Source organism: Lissotriton helveticus, chromosome 3_1 (assembly GCF_964261635.1).
Source record: "Lissotriton helveticus chromosome 3_1, aLisHel1.1, whole genome shotgun sequence".
Taxonomy (NCBI): domain Eukaryota; kingdom Metazoa; phylum Chordata; class Amphibia; order Caudata; family Salamandridae; genus Lissotriton; species Lissotriton helveticus.
Genome location: NC_136061.1, coordinates 298,201,200 through 298,211,406, shown reverse-complemented (window position 1 = coordinate 298,211,406; position 10,207 = coordinate 298,201,200).

Here is a 10,207-nt window from a genome sequence, read left to right as displayed (position 1 = left end):
CATTCTCAAATCTGCACAAGGCTCATTTCATCAAAAATAAGGACCCAAAGTATATGTAGGCAGAGAGTGAACTCCGTCTCAACGGAGTACTTAGATATAGCTCTGTTAGCCTTACGCTATCTGTTAAGTATTAAAAAAGTAAGATATTAACAATTTCATTTTTTAGGAAAATTGGGAGGGTAAGAGGGAAAGGGGACAGAGCATAGGAAACAACTGCTACCTAGTTGGGCAACTTCAGGGTAATGCAGTACAGGGCAGATGCTCAACCTATACCACAGAATTTGTAGTGCAAGTGAACACGTAGCTCTTAAGAGATTTCACAAAAAGTAGAAAAGTTAAAGATGTGGAACGAATTCTCTATGGAGGTGTCAAAATCAATACAGTTATAGAGGCTGGTGGAAGTCTTCCGTTTCTACTGAAATTTCCAAAGTGTGGAGTTCTGAAAGTAGTTTATGTTCTCTTATACATTACTTAATACTCCACAGCAGAGGCCCATTTTTAATTTTAATTCCAACTAAACAACAGATCAACGGCTGCAGTGTACTGATTGATTGGCTTATATCGGTTCCTGGCAATTACAGGTTGTGCTAGGATCCTGGGGTTGGTGGATATCCCTGGGTTCTCAGGGCTGCATAATTACTTTGGGTTTCTGCGGCTGACAGGTGGCTCTAGGTCCTCTGAGCTGACAGCTGTCTCAGCATTCGGTAGACTGGCAAGTGGTGCTCAGGTGCTGGGGCTAAGGTTGGTGGTGGGTTCCATGGGTTGGCAGGAGCTTTGGGTCCTCCGGTGAGAGGACATAGATGTGTGTTCTGGCCACTCCCAACCTTGAGAAGGAGGGAATCCTTCAGGAACTTCTGCTGTGGCCTCTGCTGGGCAGGCTGATGGGAAACAGGTCTGGTAGGACCATGTTAAACAAACTGATTAAGATTAGCAGGCATGCTGGCACACATATGTGCAACCAAAGAAGCACCCAATGCCGTACTGCCCCCTACTTACCATTGTTGGTGCTTCCAGAGTTCCTGGCAATAGCTACGAAACACAATACCAAGCTGAGGACGGATTCCAGGATGGGTGCCCTGGGTGACATGTATATGCAAAACACACTGATCACTTTTCAAGAAATTGGGGAGGAGTACGGGATTGGAACGGGCCACTTATTGGCATTTAATGCACTGATGCACGCACTGAGACATGTTTCAGGGCAGAATGTAGCAGTGCTACAACACTCTGAGACACTGCGCTTGCTACTGTGTTGTGGCACTGTGAGAAAAGCAGTTACCTTACGGAACACTACTGACACAACCCACAGTTAAATACCCAGACCACAAAGATAAATGGACAAGCAATACTGTCCAAGAATTAACTGGTAGACAGTGGACTCACTAGAGTATGTCAAAAAGGTATCGAGATACTCTCGACTCCAATACACCCAATCCCATTATTGTCATCAGACATACCTCACTCCCAAACGTAGTAGTCGTATGTTACCAGGTGCAATAGCAAAATGCCCTAGAGGCACTTGCTCAGAGGCTGATTTCTAATGTATGGTATGGTCATGCCCTTGGATAACACAGTTCCTGGGAGCAGGCGGGAAGGGAGACTGGTAAATGGTAATCCACTTACGGTTTATGCAAGTATAAACTCTGATTAAAAGATGCATTGAAAAGGCATGGAAGCATACATTTACCCTCAACTGGTCAATTGGTACCGAATCTTAAAAAAATGGGCCACATGGAGCACATTGCTCAAATGATAAGCTATAGCCTCCCGTATGGGGTATGGGACACTCCCATACCCCAGGCGAATCTGCCTTCAAAAGGAAGCCATTTAAGGACTTTAAGGGCAGGAGAGATGCGGTTGAAACGCCTAGTGTCTGTTATAAGCCTGGCTGCAAGGTTGAGTATAGTTTTGAGGGGGGCAAGGTGGACTTTGGGGATTCCAGAGAGGATAGCATTGCTGTAGTAAATTTTCGAGAGGACTAGAGATTGGACTACTGATTTCAAATCTTCAGCAGGGATGAATAGTTTTATTTTTTTGAGTTGGCGGAGCGTGAAAAGTGCCCCTTTAGCCGATTATGGGAATTGAGAGTAAGCTTATTGTCAAAGGTAAGGCCCAGAGATTTAACTGATTTGGATAAGGAGAGTGGGCAGTTGAGGGCATTAAGGGCAGAGATCCAAGATTGGATAGGGTGTGAATTGTTTTTAGAGGAGAAAAGAATAATTTCAGTTTTATTAGGGTTGAGTTTGAGATGGTTGGAGTGGAACCAGGATTGGATCTTAGTCAAGGTGTTGTTTAGGTGTAAAACATCAGAATGGGATTTAATTTTATAATATAGTTGGGTGTCATCGGCGTATAGGTGGTAGTTAATTCCGGATTGTTTTAGTATGGCAGTGAAGGGTTCCAAAAAGAGATTGAAAAGTGCTGGAGAGAGAATAGAAACTTGGGGGACACAAAGAGAAACATGGGAGGGATTAGAGAGACAATTTTGGATTTTGATTTATTGAGTTCTGTGTTGAAAGTAGGAAGTGAACCAGTTACGGACAGGGCCATTAAGGCCGAACCGAAAATTGAGTGTATTAAGTAAGGTTGTGTGGTTGACTGTATCAAATGCGGCAGAGAGGTCGAGGAGAATGAGTAGGCAGGACTCGCCCTTATCCAGGGCATGATGGATGTCATCCACGATTTTTAGCAATGCAGTTTCCGTGCTACAGCCTTTACGGAAGCCGGATTGTAAAGGGTCAAGAAGGTTGAAAGTGTCAATGTGTTTGTCAAGTTGGAGAAGGGCGCATTTTTCAAGGGCTCTGGAAAGGAGGAGGAGGTTAGAGATAGGGCGAAGGTTGTTAGTGTCGTCAGGATCGGCTTTAAGGTTTTTGAGAATCGGAGTGATTTGTCTGAGTTGGAGGAGACAGGGACACACCCCGAGGTAAGGTAGGAGTTTATAATATTGGTCCAGTATGGGACAATGACATGTTTAAGATCTTGGACTAGGTTAGAAGGGAGAGGGTCTTTAGTGTGAGATGACGGTTTTAGTTTAGACAAGATATTAGAGACTTCAAGTTGAGAGACGGGGTGGAAATTATGCCACAAGCCTTTATTTTTAAGTTGTTGGTGGGTGGGGTTGGTTTCAGGTGCGATTGCGGTGGGAAGGTGTGGGGAGGAAAAGGGGGGCAGGATGATTAAGGACGGAAACTTCTTATCCAGGGGCTAGTATTGTCCCGTCTTGACTACAGCAATATGGTCTACCTGGGCGCTCCAGAGGCCACCCTGACTAGACTACAGCGGACACAGAACGCTGCGGCCCGTCTGCTCACGAACCTTCCTTCGAGAGTGTCAGCAAAACCAGCCCTCAAGGCCTTGCACTGGCTCCCTGTTCGCCAAAGGGTGGAATTCAAAGCCATGTGTACAACACACAAACTTATCAACGGATCTGGCCCTACTATCCTCAGCAGCCTGGTCACCCCCTACAAAGCATCCATATCCCTCCGTTCAGACAGTGAGCACCTGGCCAACGTCCCCAAATTCAAAAGGACCCGCACCGGAGGCCGACGATTCTCGGTGCAAGCGGCCGTGAGATGGAATTCCCTCCCACGCACCCTCAGACTGGAAGCCAGCTACCTGACCTTTCGCAAAAAACTGAAAACGCACCTATTCCCGAAATAACTGTTCCTCCTCCCTCCCTCTCCTTACAGGATAAACAATCTCCTTACAGCGCGGGGATGCCCTTGGGTCACCAGGCGCTATACAAATCGCTAAAATAAAAATAAATAAATAAGTACAGAAGTAGCGTCAGGGGAACCTTGACGGTTGAGGGGATCTGAATTTGCAAGAAAGATTGATCTATCTTGGCAATTTTTTCAGAGAAGAAGTTAGCAATTTCTTCACATTTGATAGTGGAGGCCGTAAGCTTAAGGGGGGTATAGGAGTTTTGTTTTCTAACAATGGTGAACAGTTATCTGGGCCTATTTTTGGAACTAGAGAGTTCCAAATGGACAAAAAGATGCCTTTTCATTAAAAATGTGTTTCTTGTAGGAAGATCTAGCAGCTCTGAGGAGAGCGAGATGGGAGGAAGAAGGGTGTCGTCTCCAGGTTTATTTCAGTCATTCAAAGAGCACGTCTTTCTTTATTAAGGTCAGAGTTTAACCAAGATTAGGAGGGGATGTTTTTTAGAGTTTTTAGTTTAGGTGGGGCAATTAGATCTAAAACCTCAGAGACCGATTTATTAAAATGGTCGGTGAGCTCATTGGTGTTAAGAGAAAGAGGGGTGAGACGAAGTTGAGCTTGGAGTTTGGACTCTAATTCTCCTGGGGGGATAAGATTAAAGTTTCCAGTTAATTTCACAGTTGTAGTGTTTTAGGTGGGAGGATAGTGAACAGAATGAGGTGGTGATCTGACCAGTCAATAGGGATGATGTTGGAAAGGGAGGCCAAGTCATTGTTAGAGATGATGACATCAAGAATGGCGCCTTTAAAGTGAGTTGGTGGGGGGGGGCGTGACCAAGATGGCGGCATAGCAGGACGTGTAGTTTAGAGCTCCTGCCTCCTGCCTGCCGAAAATAGCACCTACAGAACCCACAAGGGGGTGAAAATAGCCTGCGGGACTGACAGAGGTTCTTCCTAGTGGGGAGCCTCTAGTGCAGACCCCATAGTTCCGCTGTGGAGACCGAGAGCTGCGGCACCGTCAAGGCCAAGTGTGTGGTCCCACAGCCCTACCCTGCAGTACAGCAGAAGACGGCTTCGCCAAGGCGGTGGTCTGGTGTCCCTGGCCATCGGGCCAGCTTCTCTTCACACGGCCGTCAGATCGGTAACCCGGAAGACAAGCGGGTTACACACAACGCTGCCCAGCCGACTCTAGGGATGAGAATCACCAGGGAGTGTCGGGTCCGAGAAAAGGTGGGGGCCCCGCCTGAGCGGCTGCCGGGACAGCGGCGGCAACAACGCTGTGGCCCCAGTGCACACGAGCGCTCTGTAGTGCCCCCGGGCTGAGATCGGGGAGCCTGCTGACCGCAGGAGGTGTGCACTGGTGAGGCGAGCCCCGATTACTTCCAAGGTGTGGCCTGCTAGGCCTCAACATCCTCGGCCTAAATTTGGGTGCAGCCCACAATAGAGCAGTATCCCGGGTGAGGCCAGGGCAAGCCCCTGGACTGAAGCTGGAGGCAACCTGAGACGTACTTGTGCCTCCAACGGTGAGGAGGATATCCGTGAAGCCCTTCTGACGGCGAGGGGAGCTGACGATTCGACGTGTTGCAGTCACGCCAGGGGCCGGCTCAGCTGAAGAGGTGATTCGCGCCTGTGCGCGCCATAGAGGAGCGAAGGGGCGGAGCGATATCGGGAGCATAGAGGCCGCAGCTAGCACTGTCCCGCTCCGCGGGGAAGTCCAGAGACCCGGAGTGGTGGGCGGAGGTAGATTGGGGCGGGCCCAGAGCTTGTCCTGGGGCGCTCCTGGCCTCGCAGAGACGGACAGCAAATTTTAGTGACCCTCTAGCTATTTGTGGGGGGCCTGTGCCCCAGGGACCGCGCCGGACTATCTCGGCTACAGCTTGGGTGCGCCTGGATCTGGGCCTTGCCCTGGCAACAGCTGAGGCCTCCCTGTATTTGGCCTCGGAGTTCCCCGGCCGCAAATTCAAGGGCGGCAGTGCTGCGGCGTGGGGGCTATTGGCCGCTTTGCGGGTCTTCAATGAGGGAATTCTTTGGACTGTAGGAAATCGACCGTTGAGCTAGTATAAGTGCACCTGTGTCTGGACTGCGGGTTGCATCGCCTATCTGACTAGCCGTTGTGACTGGTGGCAGTGACCTGCAGGTACCCGCATCTGGACGATCTCACGGTAGCAGGGCCTGGTGGGGGATTGGAGACGGGTGGCCCTCTGCATGGCATAGAGGCGATACTTGTGTGCTGGTAGACATTGTTTTTACGGCAAGAAGTCTCTGCGCAGTTGGAGGGGACAGTGGGGGTCCTGTCTGCCCTGTTAGTCTCAGCATTTAACTCCACCTCTGGCTTCTGCTGGCTGCCCGGCCGCCTGGCCCTCGCCGCCGGTCGCTGCCTCTTGACTGCTTCTCACCGGAGAGAGCCATGCGGGACCCGTAAGTGCTGAATCAGCGGTGTGGGGGTGGTGCGTTTGCCACGGTTTGGGAGCGTTCCCTCTACTGGGATACCCCCCAGGGAATTAGCAGTGGGCTGCACCACGCAACGGAAGTGTCACCCACTGGACGCCCTACGGGACATGCCGGGACCCCTCTAGCACGCGCCTCTTTCTTGTCAGGGCTTGGGGATAATGCAGGGGCATGTCCTCGTCTGGGTCAAATAAGGGAAGACTCTGAAAGATATGTTTGGCTGCTCGTTGTCCAAGACCGACATCGCGGCGGTAGCACCTGTGAATGAGACCGCTAAACCCTCAGCATCCGTGGGTGACGAACTGATAACAAAGGCGTTTCTGGAATCGCTGTTCCTTACCCTCGGAGACGACATACAGTCCATTAAACTCAAATTTGCAGCCGAGGTCAAGGAGATGATGAGAGACATGGACGCTATCGGAGAGAGAGTGGCCACTCTGGAGGAGAAAAGCGATGCTACTGCGACGGAGATGACAGTGCTACAGCAGGAGGTGATCAGGGTGCAGGACCAACATGTGGATATCCAATAGCACCTGGAGGATTTGGAAAATAGGTCCCGTAGGCATAACATTAGGATTCGGGGGTGAAATCAGCAGAAGACACCAAGGATCGGTTTGCCTTCTCCAACAGCCTCTTCCGACACATCCTCGGCGACTCTCATGCATCTGACATTATCCTGGACAAAGCGCACAGGGTTGGGCCACCTCAGGCATCCAACGCCCCACCAACAGACATATTGGTCTGCGTACAGGACTTCAGGATTAAAGAAGCCATTCTCACGAAGGCCCGATCTCTGCACCCCATTTCCTTCCGTGGCTACTCCCCGGTGCTATACCAGGACTTCGCACTAATCACCCTGCAGCGTCGCCGACAATTCCACCCGGTAACGAAGCACCTTTGGCAGCAGGGAATCCCATACTCATGGGGTCACCCATTCCGCCTAATCTTCTGATACAACGGCAAGCTTCACCAACTCCGCTCACTGATCGACACGTGCCGGCTGCTGGGTCTTGCCCTATCAAGTGAAGAAGACGACGAGCACAGCGTTGGGTCGGACCAGGAGATATCCCCGTCGGGATGTCAAAGACAGGGCAGGAGAAGGCGATCCCGGAAACCACATAAGTCTGAAATTGCCAGAAGTCAGCAGGCGGCCATCACAGCAGTTTCGGAGGCCCTCACAGGGGAGGGTCCCAGCACTAGGTGACACATGGGGGGTTCTGTGTTTTCTATTTTTGTCTTGGAGTTCTAGCATGTTCCCACATGGAAGCAGGCCGGCGGAGTGGTATTCTTTCCCTTGGTCACGACGTGGAGCCCCCTCATTTTTCGGACCGGCCATCTTGGGATGGCAGACAATGTTACTTGACTTTGCATGATCGAACTGTCCCCACCTGGATGTTGGATTGGGGCCGAGTTTCAGGAGGTTTTGGGGGTTTTCTTTTTTCCTTTTCCTTTTTTGGGTTGGGTCCACTCGTCCACCCTTTCCCCCGTGCTATGCGGCTCTGCTATTCCACGGGTGGGTGCCCCCTCATGCGCCTCCGACCCTCTGCCCATACATTTGCTCATGGGGTGACACAGCTTCCGCTCTCGGATAACCTCCATGTCACATAATTCAGTTAGCATTTTGACCTTTAAGGTACGCGGCCTAAACAACCCCATTAAGCGCAGGGCCATACTTCACTACCTGGAGCACTCCAAAGCTGACATATGTCTCCTAAAAGAGACGCACCTTATTCCCAAGTACCATCACAGGATGAAGTCACGCCCTTTTCCCATACAGCTGTTTTCCTCTAACTCTACTAAATCGGCAGGGGTCGCCATTCTAGTTTTCTGCTCCTTTCTGGGCGCGCTCTTTTCATAGAACTGTACTGCTTCGCCAAGGCCTCAGGCTTTAAGGTCAACATCGACAAATCTATAGCGTTAGATATTTCCCGCTCCACTGCCACGCTGGCCCACCTGCAAGAGGAACACACTCTCCAGTGGTCGATCCTCTTTGATCCCATATTTGGGAATTCAATTGTGGCCCACCATACCAGCGAGAACTGGGACGCACCCTTAGCCATAAAGAATGGGATGGCATCTACCATAGGGCACGCCACTCAGCATACCACATGGACCTTACGGAGACAATGACTAAGGTAGCTACCTACTGGTATTACACGCCGGAACGCCTACATCAATTTGACTCACGACAAAGTGCCTTGTGCTGGAGGGGTTGTGGGGAGGTGGGTACCCTCACACACCTGTTATGGAGCTGCGACCGCATCCAGAACTACTGGTCTTACATACTAGACGAGGTGGACAGCCACTTTGATACACAGATCTCGTGATTACCCACGTAAGTCCTCCTGGGCTTACCCAATTCTATCACATATCCTCTAAAATCCAGGAGGGGCAGGCTGATAGCTATCACTCTGGGGGCGGCCACTCAGAATATTCTCGCGGACTGGCGCTCCACTCATCCACCAACTCATTCCGGATAGTTGCAGAGGCACTGGCAGGTACTGGGTATGGAAAAGCTTACCGTTACTCTAGCAGGCAGAGGGTCTGAATTTCCGGAATTGTGGTGACCATTTTTGACATTGCTCACAGCTGAATTTTGAGAATTGACATGCCCCCGATATCTCAGACTTCTTCGGCTTGCGGACACACACATCCCGACAATAGCCTCCTCACGCAACCCCAAGCAGGCATGTTGATTGCAGAGGCGCTCTCCCTCTTTCCTTTTTTTTTTCTTTTACCTGTACGTGGACGGGGGGCAATGTAGGGTTGGGTTTTAATGTTTGTTCTATGTTCCTTACCCCCATTTATTGTTTTTCTCTGTAGACCCACTCCGAGCATCTTACTTTGTAATGTTACTTTTTACGACACCATATGTCCTCACTACACTGTCTTCAGGGAGCTGGGGGTCTTTTGTTGTTTACCGGAAAATTAATAAAAGATTTAAACCATAAAGTGAGTTGGTGAAAGGCAGAGTTGTTTGAGGTCATTAATCTCTAGAAGATTAGAGAGAAGGTTAACTGAGGGGTTCTCTGGTTCATTCCAGTGGAGATTGAGATTGCCAAGGAAGAGATTTTTGGAGTTAGAGAGAGAGGATTGAGTAAGAAGGTCGGAAAAATTGTCTACAAAGTGAGGAGTGTCACCAGGAGGGTGGTAGATATTGTGTAGGCGAATCGGGGGAGCTCCTTGAACATTAAATTTGGCACCGAGGTATTAGAAAGTTGAGTAGTCAGTATTCTTAGCAAGATAGAGTTGGAGTTGGTTTTTAAAAATAATAGCTAATCCACCTCCTTTCGCCACTGGTCTGTCCTTTCTGATGATAAAGTAACCAGGGGAGCAGAGTAGGTCAAGGATGGCTGTTGAGTGATCATTGAGCCATGTTTCGGTGAGGAAGGCGATGTCAATAGCTTCATTTAGGAGGGTTTCAGCGATTTCGGATGCATGGCAAACCGCCGAACGGCAGTTAACGAGCATACAGGTTAGAGGATTAGGGTTTGTTTTGGAGGGACAGTGTGAGTGGATGGTGGTACGTTGTGGGAGGGGTCTGGGGGCGCTGGGAAAGAGGAAGATTCTGCTAGTCCCCAGGATAACTAGAATGAAAGAGTGAGGCGTGGAGGTGTTGTAGGAAGGTATGAGTTGCAGAGGACAGAGAGGTCAGAATCAGAGAGTTCGTTCAATGTGCGATGAGGCCTAAGAGTACGGCAGCGGAGGGGAGTAGTTTTCCAGTGTTTGGGATTAGGGAACTTTTGTAAGCCAGAGTGGGGAGAAGTAGAAGAAAAGTGAGGGGTCCTGTGGTTGAGGGCTTTGAGTTGTTTGAAGTGCTCTCCAAGTAGAGAGAGTTCGGTCACTAAGGTAGAAATATTTCGGTTAATGTTGATAAGTGTTTGGGTAAGAAGGGTGAGCGTGGGTACAGTAGGGGCAGGGGTGGTGAAGGGTGTATTTTCAGTATTGGTTGGTGGAGGGGGTTAGTGTTCAGGGAGGGAGAGGGGTCAGGTGTAGGGGAGAGAAGGAGACTCATGTTGAGGGATGGAGGGAGGATGTGGAGGAGGGAAGGGCACTAAAAGAGGAAGGAGAAAGGGATTGAGAAGGGGAGAGGTCAAGAT